This window comes from Neolamprologus multifasciatus, chromosome 8 (assembly GCF_963576455.1).
Source record: "Neolamprologus multifasciatus chromosome 8, fNeoMul1.2, whole genome shotgun sequence".
In the NCBI taxonomy this organism is placed as follows: Eukaryota; Metazoa; Chordata; class Actinopteri; order Cichliformes; family Cichlidae; genus Neolamprologus; species Neolamprologus multifasciatus.
Window position 1 is genome coordinate 29,594,515 of NC_140446.1, and position 16,106 is coordinate 29,610,620.

Sequence of the window (16,106 nt, forward strand, 5' to 3'; positions counted from 1 at the left end):
TTTTAATTCTATATTGAAATGTGTCAGCTAATATTAGCACACAGATGAATTTCACTTAAATGTGAAGGTCAGTTTCAGTAAACTTTTATTTTATGGGGTCAATATATGACCACTGACTGCTGAAGTTAATTTAGACAAACAGGAAAATTATTGTTCAATTATTTTATTAACTACTATTTATTTTAAGAAAAAAGGCTTCATGACATCTAACCAAGTCAAGAAATCATCAAATCTTACATCAAGAGATGCCTTTATGAATAGAAATTACATCAAGGTGCAACCCACTAGTTAGAACAATTAACAACAAGAAGGTGAGAGTAGTCTGCACACAAAAAGAAGAAAAGGAATTAGCCCCACTAGAAGTCATTAGTATTACTGATTAAATATTTTTATTTACTTTTTTTTTTACATAAAAATACATTTTTTTGTCCTGTACACTAACATTAAGGATTTATGAAAACAACACCTGAGGACATCAAGGAAATATCTTTTTATCGAGGATACTTTATTTAGCTTCATGTCCTGTGGCTAGTCGATGTGTAAATTAAAAAAAGTGTTTTTTTATCACATTAGTTATAATAAAATCATATTTGATTCCCTGCTGAATTTTTGAGTTTAATCACTTATGAAAAAAAAACAAACAACAATCTCTAGATTTTATGGTTGTTTCATTATAATGGAGAACACCAATAACCAAAACAAAAACACAAATATTGCATCAAATAAATTGATTTGCTTGGCTTTGAGTGAAATAAGTATTTAATCACTTACAAACAGTCCGAATTCTGGCTCCCACAGATTGGTTGTGTGCCCATGTGGCACACAGATTAATTTTAAATTCAATTTCATTCTTATTTATATAGCACCAAATCACAACAACAGTCACCTCAAGGGACTTTATATTGTAAGGTAGACCCTATAATAATACATACAGAGATAAAACCCAACAATCATATGACCCCCTATGAGCAAGCACTTTGGTGACAGTGGGAAGGAAAAACTCCCTTTTAACAGAAAGAAACTTAAGGCTCAACCAGGCTCAGAGAGGGGCGGCCTCAACCAGTTGGGGTGAAAGAAAGAAGAAAGGACAAGGGACATGCTGTGGAAGAGAGACAGAGATTAATAACAAGTGTTATTTAATGCAGAGAGGTCTATTAGCACATACTGACTGAAGAAGAAATAATCAATGCATCATCCCTCAGCAGCCTACGTCTATTGCAGCATAACTAAGGGAAGATTCAGGGTCACCTGGTCCAGCCCTAACTATATGCTTTAGTAAAAAGAAAAGTTTAAAGCCTAATCTTAAAAGTAGAGATAGTGTCTGTCTCCTGAATCCAAACTGGAAGCTGGTTCCACAGAAGAGGGGCCTGAAAACTGAAGGCTCTCCCTCCCATTCTACTTTTAAATACTCTAGGAACAACAAGTAGGCCTGCAGAGTGAGAGCGAAGTGCTTTAATAGGGTGATATGGTACTACAAGGTCATTAAGATAAGAGGGGGCCTGATTATTTAAGACCTTGTATGTGAGGAGCAGGATTTTGAATTCAATTCTGGATTTTAACAGGGAGCCAATGAAAGGAAGCCAATATAGGAGAAATCTGCTCTCTCTTTCCAGACCCTGTCAGGACTCTTGCTGCAGCAGTTTTTCAGCGTCACTCTGAGACAGGATATTTCTAATTTTAGAGGTATTGCGCTAATGGAAGAAAGCAGTCCCACATATTTGTTTAATATCTGTGTTGAAGGACATATCCTGGTCACAAATGACTCCAAGGTGTTACTGGAGTGTTACAGTGTTACTGGAGGCCAAGGTAATGCCATCCAGAGTAAGAATCTGGTTAGATACCATATTTCTTTCAATATTTTATTTTAATTTTTTCAGCATAGAAAACCCCATCAACAAACAAATACAGCTCAGGCGCTGAGATGATAGGACAAGAAATAGCACAATAATAATAATCAATAGGGAAAGACAAAAGAAAAAAAGAAAGAAAACATTAAAATTAGAAACCACCAGTATCCATAATGAATTAAATGTCATGAATATGTAATAAACAGGGAAACTGCAGTGCCATGGTACGTGTTTATACAACGTGAGCTTTCTCAAGGTGAGTACAAAACAGAGTCCAGGATTTTGAGAAAACATTTGCTGCAGGTGTTTGCAGGTATCGAACTTTTTCCAGTTGTGACTGATAACATGTCATTGAGCCAGACACTAAAGGAGGGAGGAGCAGCGGACTTCCATTCCTTTAGAATAAGTCTTTTCGCAATCATCATTCCGAGGTCGATTGGCACCCGCACAGTCGCAGGGATAGTTCTGGAACGTACACAGCAGATACCATATTTCTAAGATTTTCTTGGCTGAGTACAATAACCTCAGTTTGATCTGAATTGGACTGGAATGGACCATCAGCAAGAAGTTTGGACAGAAGGTTACAACTTTCAAGGCAATTATTCAGAAATGAAAGAAATATAAAATGACCATGAATCACCCTCTGTCTAAAGCCCAAAACAATATATTGTTTCATGTGGTGCAGATGAGCATGAGAAAGGTGGTGGATCAGCCCCAAACTACACAGGAAGTGCTTGTTAATGATCTGAGGGCAAGTGGGATCACAGGCACCCAGAACACTATTAGTAACACACTACACCATAATGAATTGAAATTTTGCAGTGTCTGCAAGGTCTCCTTGCTCAGGATAAGGGACATGTAGGGCCCATCTAAGTTTGCCAGTGAACACTGACATAGTTCAGAGAAGGCTTGAGAGAAAGCACTCCCAAGTGGTCAGATGAAACCAAAATCAAGCTGTTTGGCCTCAACCTGACCTGCCATGTTTTTAGGATGACAAATGGCCTGTATTTGTATAGCACTTTACTAGTCCCTAAGGACCCCAAAGCGCTTTACACATCCAGTCATCCACCCATTTACACACACATTCACACACTGGTGATGGCAGCTACATTGTAGCCACAGACACCCTGGGGCGCACTGACAGAGGCGAGGCTGTCACCGGGCCCTCTGACCACCATCAGTAGGCAACGGGTGAAGTGTCTTGGCCAAGGACACAACGACAGAGACTGTCCGAGCCAGGGCTCGAACTGGCAACTTTTCTATTACAAGGCAAACTCCCAACTCTTGAGCCACGATCGCCACCAAATGCTGAGTATGACCCAAAGAACACCTTCCCTAAAGACACCATCCAAATCTGACCAGTTTCCAGTGTATCGGTTACAAAGAGGTATTCTTCATTGGTATGGTAAATGCAAAAACTGACAGGCTGATATGGCTGATATATCTGAACAGTGTTTATGGTAAAACATTCAGTGCTGTGTAAAAGTCTTTGTGTAATTTTTAACAGTGGTATTTGTCTGATAGTATTGCTATCCACAGTTTGTTTCCACTCAGTGGTGTTTTCTAGTTAGGAAACAATCAGACAAACAGGAGTTTTAAAGGATTACAGTTAAATTTGTAATCCTATGCCACATGTCACTACAAGAGTGTGATTAAAGTGGTAGGTCGGCTCATTTACATTTTGAGAGAAGCCAGTTGAGTCTAATAATAGTGTTGATGATATAATTTTCACCATGTGCATATGCACAGATCCGATAGAAACTCAAAGTAAAGGTCAGGTGGTAGGTGGATAACAAATAAACTCTGCTTCCTCGATAGTCACGTTTTGAAGGGTTTAGCCAGTTTCTAGAAATTAATGTTGCTCCTTCCAAAGTGGGATAGATGCTGTCTCTTCTAACATCACCAGATTTTCCCCAGGAACTTTATCAATTACCAGCCTACATGCGGCTAGATATGCCGCTCTTGGTTCGTCGTTTTCAACCAAATTTCAAAGCAAACCACTGACCGGACGTCAGCACACGTTTACGAGGTGTGCTTGAATGTGTCATGAGGGCGGAGTTAGCACAGCAGTGAGGTTTAGCCTAGCAGGAAATACTGAGGCTAACCACCGCAGCGGTGGAAAACAAAAACCAGCCAACCCAGTTTTAGTTCCTTATAGATCTTTAGATGTGATAGTTACTCAACCAGAAGCCTGTCGCCTGGATTCCGGGAATACTTATACACGGCGTGCCTACGTCTTCCTCGACTCTGGAAGGGGAGAGATACCTCTTTGTAACTAATACACCGGGAACTGGTCGGATTTGGAATTTCTTTCAACGGCTGTAAACGGTGCACCTCTGCTGAGCAACGGCCGTTTGGAATCAGGTGGGTTAGGAAGTCGGACCGCACGCTCTCAGACCTTGTGCCCATAGTTGTTGTGAACCGTCCGGCTAACAGTTTATTCCATGCTGTTTACTCTTCAGTATGTACACACTTCAGCTGAAGCTAGCTCAAGTTGTGTGTAGAGCCAGAATATGTCATTTGCCAGTTTTTCTATGGTTAGCTTTCTAACCATCTGAAGTAAACCAAGCAAAACAGGCATATGAGCGTTGCCTCAAAAATCAGTTTTGTGTATATTTTTCTCAATTTTCATACCGATTACAATCGCAAGAATGGAGTCTTGCGATGACAGACGCTTTAACTTTCGGCAAGTCGTCGACTTTTAAAAAATGTAATACAAGGTGGACTGATTGAAATGACCGTCTCACATCAGTAACTTGCCTTCTTTATTAAATTTAAAAAAAATGACTACAACCACACCAGTCAGCTTTTGTATGTAATTGGTAGTTTTTGCCATCGGTTAGCTTGTTTTCACTCTTAAAGCTACAGTAAACCTAATTGCGGCAGCCTGAAGCCATTCAGTTATTAAGACAAGTCCACACGGAAGAAAAGTGGGTAGAAATGGATTAGCAGTTTCCCGCATGATGTCAGCAGTATTAGAGAAACTGGGGAATTTCTTGCTAACCTGCATGTGCAGCCAGGTGAGTACTAGTTGCAGCTAATGTTGCATAATGACGGCGACATCTAACCTGACTAAGGTGTGTCTCAGCAGTCAGTATGTTAGTAAGCCCTTTGAGTCAACGGTCTGGTTTCAAGAGTGAGTAAGTACTGTGTTTGGGGAGGGGGAGTATGAGGAAGGCGGTTTCACCTGTTTTGCTGGTTTCACGATAATTCGTATTTATAAAACTGCTAACATTGTATCCACTGAGTCCTGAACTTTAGTACAATGCGTATGTACTGTGATTGCTTCGTCTAATCAGCTCAAATTCATGTGAAGTATTCCTCGATATGAGGAACAAACTAGTAATGATGTGTAAGACAACGTCAGACTTTGTAAAACAAAATGAATGAAGCAGGGTTTTCCCCATCAGTTTACACACTAAAGATTTATTTCAAATTTCTGACTACTTAATAAGGAACATCAGCCATATTACTATATTGCTCTGGTCTGCCTAAATGTGTGTGTGAGTGTGTGAGTGAGGTGAGCTGTTGCCAAAAGGTATTTTAGTGAAATGATAAATGCCATCTTGACCGACAGACATGAAAAATCAATTTCCATTATTTCCTTTGCTCTTGCCTTATTTCGGCTCAGTGTTCACTGCACTCTGCTGTCATATGGTCTCTTTTCGCCTTTCTCTTGTAGGTGCACTTAATCATACATATATGCATCACATGTGCAGTGTCACAATGTGAAGATATTAAAAATGGTAACGATATATTTTGTTACTTGTAATCAAAATAAAAGTGTTACAGAAACCTAACAGGAAAGAAGTTCAACTCACATGCTCACAGTTTATCATGAAGTCACAAATATTTGCAATGAAAAGCTGTTGGCATAGATGGTGTGAAATGGGTCCAAACCGCTGGCTTTCTCTGTGCTATGTCAGCTTTCCAGTTAGCAACAGGTGCATGCTTGGTGCCTTAATCACTGAACAACATTGAATTTCATTGAGTAAATTGGCTTGTTATCACCAAAATGGAATCACCCATATGCAAAAAAGTTGTTCTATTAAATGGTGCAAGGAAAAAAAATCAGAATCTGTTTTATTAGAACAGCCATTGTTCAGCATTCACACTATACAGTCTGGACAGGTTACTGCCAAATGAAGCACAGGCTGTGTACTTCCACCTGCATGAGCCCAGGACTAGTCAAACAAAAGGCTTTGTTCTCAGGCTTGGTGTTATTCCACCTGCATTGCAAAGTCCACCTGAAACTATTATAGAGGCAAAATAAATGGCCCCTCCCAAAAGTGAGGTAAGCTGGAGGGTGTTCACCTCTTCTAAAGGAACAGTCCTGAACATTACCAGGAATTTTGGTTTTAGTTGTTCACACAGTGCAAATGTAAAGAAACAATGGACAAAGCTTTGCCATCAAAGGCGTCGAATTTTTAAACTTTTGAATGGGGAGGTTAATTTTTACTAACCTTTTACAGGTAAGGAGATGACAAAGACGAAGACCTTGCTTGGCTCAGACAGTCAGCTTGCTAAATTGATTAAGGCAATGCACTGAACGAAGCTGTTCTTTGGTTTGCTAATGGAGAAGCATAGGATATCCAAATGTAAAACCTCATGTTTCGTGTTTGCCAGCTCGATAGACACTATTAGAACATAACTGAAAACTTGACACTGTAAGCATTGTTCCAGAGGATAGCCTAACCCTGAGAATGAAAGGCTCTGCACACTTGGCCTCAAGGAAGTTTGTCAGTAGATCCTCATAACGATCATTGTTTGGGTAAGCATGAAGTCAGAGCTTATGACATCACTGATACTTCATGGAAATGATTGTTTATAGTGTTCTAGACTGAAACAAAACATACAAAGCAACTCTAGATGTGAAGATTTTGATATTAGTTTTCATAAAGCAGTGCGTATGTGTGCTCATCCAATACCTTTCTCTCTTGGATAAAAGAAAAGACCTACAACCAATTTAAATTCTAACAATTTACTTTTTTGAAACTACAAACAATTGTGGTAATGTAACGACACTGTTTGCGGGTCGAAGTGTGTGTTGGATGAGGTTCCCATCTGCAGTGCTTTGTTTCTTTTTCTGCCAAGAACTATTGAGTTGTCATTGTCTTCCTGTTAAAAGGGAGTTTTTCCTTCCCACTGTCGCCAAAGTGCTTGCTCATAGGGGTTCATATGATTGTTGGGGTTTTCTCTGCATCTATGAAGCGCCTTGAGGCGACTTTTGTTGTGATTTGGCGCTATATAAATAAAATTGAATTGAATCATTAAAGATTTGTAACACTATATGTTTTTAAAAAGTTGAGGTGTATATACTACAGCTGATGAGCTCCTGGTTTCTCAGGTACCAAATGTTTTAACACTTCAGATGGGTCTGGGCGATATGGCCTAAAATCCATATCACGGTATAATTTGAAGCATGTGCGGTAACGATATATATCTCGATATATTCTTTTCTTCTGTATAATGTATTTTACACACTATAAAGCACACTTAAAATCCTTTAATTTTCTCAAAAATCGACAGTGTGCCTTATGTATGAATTCTGGTTGTGCTTCCTCACCTCGAACCGATTTTATGTGGTACACGGCACGCAGAAATCCAAAAATGTTTTAGCATGTCTTTGCTATTACTGTCGCCCGGCATAATTTGCAAATGATATTTTTTGCAGCCGCTGCAATTCTTTCGACCAAAACAGCTGCTGCTTGATGACACCATCAACATGCACTATCGCGGTAGAGCGGTATAGTCAAAATCTCTACCATTGGCCCAATTTATATCGTTTATACCGCCCACCCCTAACTTCAGAACAGAATCACTGTGTTTAGATTTCAAGCTTAAGATCAGCTGATGGTGAATAATACGCACATGTACACGAGGTTGCCTGATCAGCAAGTGATGCAGCAGATTCAGGCTCTTGCGGGCAACTGTTCTTGAAGCTCAGTTCTGCATGCTCAAACCAACTGAGTGTGGAGGACAAAGCTCAAAGGAACGGGAGTCCTAATGTGATTGGTCAGGTTCAAAGCAGTGATGTTGCAGCATCTACGATGGAAAGGTTCAGGTTACTGCGTTAAACAGAGTTACACTTTGGCAGAAACACAAGCGTTGTATTAAAACATTTGTTTACAATTTGGAAAATGACGTTTCCCGAATTAGCTAACAACGGCTGTTTGATGTGTAGCAGTGAAAATACTGACACGTTTATTACATTTATCAAAGCTGAAAAAATCTAAAGGAAAACAGAAATGAAAATTGTACGCGTTTTATGCCGCGAATCATCATGATTAAACAGGCCACACAACTTGAGAGCTCACATGGTTTACCTGAGGTGGGTGATCACAGTCTCTGATCAAATGAAAATGATCAGTTTTTTACAGGTGAGGAACTATCCTATCCTAAATTCTACATTTAATTAAAAGTAGTTGATCAAATTAGTTTTATTTATACAGCACCAAATCAAAACAACAATCACCTCAAGGGACTTTATAACTGTAAGGTAGACCCTACAATAATGCATACAGAGAAAAATCCAACAATCATATGGCCCCCTATGAGCAAGCACTTTGGCAACAGTGGGAAGGAAAAACTCCCTTTTAACAGGAAGAAACCTCCAGCAGAACCAGGGTCAGGGAGGGGCGGCCATGTACGTTGACCAGTTGGGGTGAGAGAAGGAAGACAGGACAAAAGACATGCTGTGGATGAGAGCCAGAGATTAATAACAAGTATGATTCAATGCAGAGAGGTCTGTTAACACATAGTGAGTGAGATTTTTTTTTTTTTTAAAGCCATAAGGTAAGAACAAAAAGAGTTTAGTCAAAGCTCTGTCCCAGATGTCACACAGGCACTTTTATTAACATACAGCATAGATGTACATGAAGAAATTACTCAAAAATAAATTATCAGCTTTTATTAAATAATAATGCTCCATAAATAAAAATGTTGTATTTGTGCATAACAAAAAGCTCACAATTGAGCAGTCAAAATGTAAACTAACAGACGATGAGCATAATAACAAAGACAGATTTCACAGCTGCTCTATTCCCAAGTTCTACTGCGTGACTGACAGCCTTGAGTTTGAAATCCTCTTTGTAACCGTGTCTCTTAACAGGTGCCATTTATGCTCCTCGTACACAAACAATACGGTAATATTACGTTGAAGCACAGTACGTATCACTCCGCGAGGCTCCAGACTACGGTAGCCGTAATGCTCCGACAATCCATCAAGCGGTGCAGCTCCGTAGCTCACCAAAGTCGTACTAAAACATTTTTTGACAGATTGCTGAGCGCCGTGTATCACATAAAATCGGTTGGCGGTCAGTAAACACAACCAGAATTCATACATAAGGCGCGCTGTCGATTTTTGAGAAAATGAAAGGATTTTAGGCCATGCAGCCCCTGTCGTTAGCGCAGTTATTTGTATAGCACTTTTCTAGTCCCTAAGGACCCCAAAGCGCAGTACTGTGTGGACTGTTTGTTTATATGGACTGAATTAAGACTGCGAGGAAGAGACGAGAAGAGATATGGACACATTTCACACGCGATGTCAGGGAAAATGGGAGCCTTTGTGAACCTTATGGAGCAACTCACCAGTAAAAGCACGACAAACTTTTACACTTTATATTTTAGTCAAATGAATTAACTTAAGATTATTGTCGACTAAATCTAATCAGAGTTAAGCGATTTGATTCAGATGTGTAAATTACTAATAAAGTCACAAATGTTTGCAATGATGTAAATGTAAATGATGACTTTTTGAAAGTGAATTTTGCTTCATTGTAGCTGTTTAACTGTTTCTATTGTGCACCGGTGGATGTACTAATTTATCACTGGCATCACTTTCATACTCAAATCTTAACTGAAGAATTCCAAGGCATATTTTGAAGCACTCTCATCCAGTCCATCCAACCATGGTATGTGGATTCATGTGTTTTCTGCAGACTGAGCAACTTTTTGCTTATAGGTTTACCCGTTTTGGCCGAAGTTAATTTCTAGATTATGAGTCTGGACTAATTGGGCAGGAGTGCAGTGGCTTCAGAACCTGCCTTAGAATCCTCCACTAGAAACACGTTTTGTTTTTTGTTTTGTTTTGTTTTTTCACTCAACCTGAGCTCACCCTGACACTGGCTCCGCCTCTTTGGTCTGTGTAGGCAGACTCTAGCTCCACGTGAAACTATGATGGCATCATCTTCACTGCTGCTGTTGTGTCATCAGTGTTTTTCTTTAAAACTGGGGGCTGCTTGGGCTTAATGTTATCATACTTTTTATTCACATGCTGCTCCTAAATACACTTCTGTGGGAGGATGTTTTTAGTCGCAAATGTGGGTGAAGCACTCGCATGACAATGGCATGCTACAGAGCCATGCATTAACTGAAGCATCGAAGCAAAGAATTTGTGTTAAGGATTATTTATAATCAAATTATTCAAATTACTTAATAAATCGCAGCATCCCTAATTTCCTTACTGTAGAGGAAGAACATTATGGAAAAGTTAGAAATTAACTTTGCCCAAAGTGTAATGCTAGTTATGCTTAAAGAAAAAGAAAAAAAAAGAAATGAGAGATCTTGCTGTGAAAGATTGAACCATTCACTGCCTGCATTTTAAAACTGACTTCACAGCTGACTAAAACTAAACAAGAAACACATTTTAATAAATTATTGTAAAGGTGGAATAGTTTATTTTCTTGTCCACATCTGCCTGCAGCTCTTAACATCCTCAGATCTGAGTCCTGTCTGATTCGGCTGCTCTTTGATTAATAATCCACACTTGGTAATGCAACAACTAGAGAAGGAAATCACCTAGGATTTTGAAGTTGATACCATAGGGGGTTAGGGTGGTTGTGTGGAAAATTGTTTGCCCACTTCGGGGCATTGTATTTGTCACACTTAAATGTTTCAGATCAAACAAATATCAAATAAATATTTGACAAAGATCACACAAGTAAACACAAAATGCAGTTTCTAAAGGAAGGTGTTTATTATTAAGAGGGGAAAGAGATCCAAACCTACATGGCCCTAACCCTAATAACCCTTTTTAAGTCATGAGCACTGGTCTTAATCGAGGCCTGCAGTTCTTTGGATGTTGTTCTGGGGTCTTTTGTGACCCCTTGGATGAGTTGTCTGCGTGCTCTTGGTGGCCAGCCACTTCTGGGAAGGTTTACCATTGTTCCATGTTTTCGCCATTTGTGCATAATAGCTTTCAATGTGGTTTGCTGAGTCCCACAGTTTCAAAATGGATTCATAACCTTTTCCAGACTGAAAATTACTTTGTTTCTAATTTGGTCCTGAATTTCCTGATCATGGCAGCAGAATGTCTGGCTTTTGAGTCTGTTGAAAAGCCATATCAGCAGGTATATTCTTGTTTCAACGTCCACCTTTTCTGTAGCTTTCATGTTGCATTTAAATGACATCGCAGGATGCACAGATGCATTGCTATGACGACAACCACGCATGTTAGGTAGAACCAGATTGTAGTGGAAAACCAGTCGATCTGAGTCGAGTCATGGCAGTCTGTGGCAAGTTGATCCGAGTAGGTACTAATGGAAAAGGGACTTATGTGGCTATTGGGTAACTCCTTATAGTTAAAAGGCTAATGTTAATGTGAGCGCTGACCAGTTGTTTCGTTTGAAATGGGAAATTTACTGGCCTCTGAAGCGTTAGTCAGGGGGAGGAGCTGTGTGTCTCTCCACAGTGGTACAGTGTGCAGGTGAGTAAAGGCAAAGATGGCACCGTTATTATTCACAGTTACTATAGAATTATTTATATTTATTAACTCAACAGACACCTGCTTTCTCAGGTAGATGAGAGATGAGGGTCACGTAGAAGGATGTTAGGCACAAACGTATGGGTGTTACTGACAGTAAAACAAAAGGCCTAGCTGGCAGCTAGAGACCTAAGTGGGAGCAAAATGTTAACTATCTGACACCTTGGGTGTGTGCTGCCAGAAATGGGGGTAGTTACAGGTTCACCTGTTGAAGCTTTTCATAACTATGCAGATCGTGTGAACTGTAGGCTTTTTTTCCCCATCATTTTGATGCAAAATGTGTGAATGTGTGTGTGAATGTGTGGATGACTGAATGTAGTGTAACGCGCTTTGGGACTAAGTAAAGCGCTATACAAATACAGGCCATTTACCATTTTTACCATTCAAAATGGACTAAACTCTGAAGTAATGCATCACCCTAAGGGTACGATGTGTCCTTGATGATTTATAACAAGACAAAACATGAGCATCATGGCAACAAAAGAAAACTGTTTTATTTCAAGTAGCTCGTTTCCTTTATTTTTGTCTTTTTTTTTTTTTAAGTTAAAATCTAATTATTCACCCACCTGTAGAGTTTTCTTTTTCTTTGTAAACTGAACCTTTTTCGTGATCAACTATTTAAGATGTTTTTTTTAATCATTCTTGATTGGCATGCTATATTTTTTTCACAGTAGCATGCAAGTGTATCTCTACAGGCTTTGTTTTCTGCAGACAGGAGTAAAAGTGGTGATGTATCGTACCACAATGTCTCTAAATCAAATAAAACATTAGGCAAATTATCAGATAATTCTGATCTGTAGTATCATTTGTCTTTAACAGTTGCCCTCATTTATCTTTGAGAACTATACCACATTTTAATCCCCTTGGAATTGGTTATATATATATACCCACTTGGACCTTAAACACCTTTGTATGAAGTCCCTGTCCTGAGGAGTATGTCATTTAATGGCTCAGGTCTGAAACTACTATCGCTTAGGATCAGAGTTTAGTTAATGTAAACTTTGTGCACTCGACCACCCTCCCCTTAATCTTTGGTTTTTCATTATAGGAAGGAATGAGTGAGGTGGTGGGAGACGTGATATCCTGGCAGCCAGAGCTAACAATCTGTCTGTCTAGCAATCTAATGTTTGCTAAACTAAAGAGGGTAAAGAGAGGTACCTCTGCTATGTTTGCTGTAGTGCTGTACTCCTCTTGCCTCCGTCTCTTTCTGCTGTTTAACTACAAAAAAATTATGTTTTGCTTCATGCATATTCATTAGCAAAAGTTCTTTTTTTTTCTCCAGGTTTCAGTAAAACATCTGTGGTTTCTATTTCATGCACCGCTTTCCCCTTCAGAGCAAAGACATAACACCCCACAGCCCCCTAACTAGCAGTGGACCTTCTAGTAATCACTCATCCCAGTCACCGTAACTGAGAATAGTTCAGTGATTGCCAGCTGAAGATCACTGCGAGGTGAGGTCCTGTATGTTCAGTTGATTTGGTGTCTTATGACGTGTTTCTTTGTGTGAGATAGGTGTGTTCACATGTGAAAGCAGTTCCTAGCAGCAGCTCTCATACAGCTCCTGCTTCCCCTGTGTTGACAGGATGAGTATTAATGTTTGTGCCTGTAGTTTGTGACTTGATCAGATATCATTCAAGAAGACTTCCTGTGTTGAGCGAGTGCTGGCATAGCTGCCATTGCAAAAGATCTCGAGTGGAATGTTTTGGATGACATGGATTTGCAGCTACTCATCTTTTACTAAGCAGTATGTTAGCTTTGTGTTTAAGAACCACGAGCTATGGAGCAGCTCTGCTTGGTTAAGCAGTGTGAGGTTCCTGTTGTGGGATATAGGCGTGTTTTCGCATGGCTGCACTCCCTAACTTAGATGGCTTGATGGATATACTGATGATATCGCTGAGCTGTGTTATGAAAAGGAAACAGTGTCTTGCTGCTTGAGAGCAAAGGCATCCAGGATGGTATATTGAAAAGCATAAGAAGACAAGCCTGTTAAATTTGCAGTCAAAGGTAAATAAAGTCTAAATCATTATCTTCATGGGAGATATGCTCGTGGTGACCATAGTGAAAGAAGATGGAGTGTTCGCCGTCATTTGCTTCTCCAGGTGTGGCACGAACCAGCATTTGTGACATCACAATCCATTCTGCACTCACCTGTTTCAGCCAATACACACACACGCACACACACAAATCAAACATTTCTCCCATAAAATAAATGTTTTGTTCATGGCCTGGACAGAGCTATGATGTTTTTAAGCAATTCTTATAGTGAATTTTGATGTTGAAATCTTACTGTTTTGAATCAAAGTCAAAAATATGACAAGATTGTGATCGGAGAATACAATGGTTGAAACAGAGCTGGTGCCAAGGTACACTTCAGAGCCCTGCTATGCTAGTAGAAGGGCGACTGTGGCTCAGGGGGTTGGGAAGCGTATCTGTAACCGGAAGGTCGCCGGTTCGATCCCGGGGCTCTCTGTCCTTGTCCTTGGGCAAGACACTTCACCTACCGCCTACTGGTGTTGGCCAGAGGGGCCGATGGCGCGATATGGCAGCCTCGCTTCTGTCAGTGTGCCCCAGGGCAGCTGTGGCTACAACTGTAGCTGCCTCCACCAGTGTGTGAATGTGAGAGTGAATGAATAGTGGAATTGTAAAGCGCTTTGGGTGCCTTGAAAAGCGCTGTATAAATCCAATCCATTATTATTATTAGAAAAGCTAATGCTTCTTTTTAGATCAGACCTTCCCAAAGTGTGGGGCCGCAGAGCCGTTGCAGGGGGGGCACGGTATGAAAATTCAATTCAATTCAATTCAATTCAATTCAATTCAATTTTATTTATATAGCGCCAAATCACAACAAATGTCGCCTCAAGGCGCTTCATAGATACAGAGAAAAGCCCAACAATCATATGACCCCCTATGAGCAAGCACTTTGGCGACAGTGGGAAGGAAAAACTCCCTTTTAACAGGAAGAAACCTCCGGCAGAACCAGGCTCAGGGAGGGGCGGCCATCTGCTGCGACCGGTTGGGGTGAGAGAAGGAAGACAGGATAAAAGACATGCTGTGGAAGAGAGACAGAGATTAATAACAGATATGATTCAATACAGAGAGGTCTGTTAATACATAGTGAGTGAGAAAGGTGACTGGAAAGGAAAAACTCAATGCATCATGGGAATCCCCCGGCAGCCTACATCTATTGCAGCATAACTAAGGGAGGATTCAGGGTCACCTGGTCCAGCCCTAACTATATGCTTTAGCAATAAGGAAGGTTTTAAGCCTAATCTTAAAAGTAGAGATAGTGTCTGTCTCCTGAATCCAAACTGGAAGCTGGTTCCACAGAAGAGGGGCCTGAAAACTGAAGGCTCTCCCTCCCATTCTACTTTTAAATACTCTAGGAACAACAAGTACGCCTGCAGAGCGAGAGCGAAGTGCTCTAATAGGGTGATATGGTACTACAAGGTCATTAAGATAAGATGGGGCCTGATTATTTAAGACCTTGTATGTGAGGAGCAGGATTTTGAATTCAATTCTGGATTTAACAGGAAGCCAATGAAGGGAAGCCAAAACAGGAGAAATATGCTCTCTCTTTCTAGTCCCTGTCAGTACTCTTGCTGCAGCATTTTGGATTAACTGAAGGCTTTTCAGTGAGTTTTTTTGGACATCCTGATAATAATGAATTGCAGTAGTCTAGCCTGGAAGTAATAAATGCATGAACTAGTTTTTCAGCGTCACTCTGAGACAGGATATTTCTAATTTTAGAGATGTTGCGCAAATGGAAGAACGCAGTCTTACATATTTGTTTAATATGTGCGTTGAAGGACATATCCTGGTCAAAAATGACTCCAAGGTTCCTCACAGTGTTACTGGAGGCCAAGGTAATGCCATCCAGAGTAAGAATCTGGTTAGATACCATATTTCTAAGCTTTTCAGCGCCGAGTACAATGACCTCAGTTTTATCTGAGTTTTTAGTTAAGAAGCAGAAAGTTAGTGGCCATCCAAGTCTTTATGTCTTTAAGACATTCCTGCAGTTTAACTAATTGGTGTGTGTTATCTGGCTTCATGGACAGATAGAGCTGGGTGTCATCTGCATAGCAGTGAAAATGTATGCTATGTCTTCTAATGATGCTGCCTAGGGGAAGCATGTATAATGTAAACAGAATTGGCCCTAGCACTGAACCCTGTGGAACTCCATAATTAACCTCAGTGTGTGAAGAGGACTCTCCATTTACATGCACAAATTGGAGTCTATTAGATTGATATGATACAAACCACTGCAGTGCAATACCTGTAATACCTACAGCATGTTCTAATCGCTCTAATAGAATATTATGGTCAACAGTATCGAATGCTGCACTAAGGTCAAGAAGGACAAGCACAGAGATGAGTCCACTGTCAGAGGCCATAAGAAGATCATTTGTAACCTTCAATAAAGCTGTTTCTGTGCTGTGAAACAAAACGCTTGGACACTGCTAGCACAGGGCACCCACAGAAACGCAAAGCAGGAGATG

At 40.2% G+C, this 16,106-nt stretch overlaps 1 protein-coding gene across 1 annotated transcript in view; it reads left to right on the forward strand.

The window, feature by feature from the left end:
* Nucleotides 1-3,945: 3,945 nt before the first annotated feature.
* llgl2 (LLGL scribble cell polarity complex component 2) overlaps nt 3,946-16,106 on the forward strand; it is a 42,932-nt gene continuing 30,771 nt past the window's right edge. The window contains exon 1 of the mRNA XM_085171335.1: nt 3,946-4,211. The gene's annotated coding sequence lies outside the window, so the exon portion shown is untranslated. The remainder of the gene's footprint in view (nt 4,212-16,106) is intronic.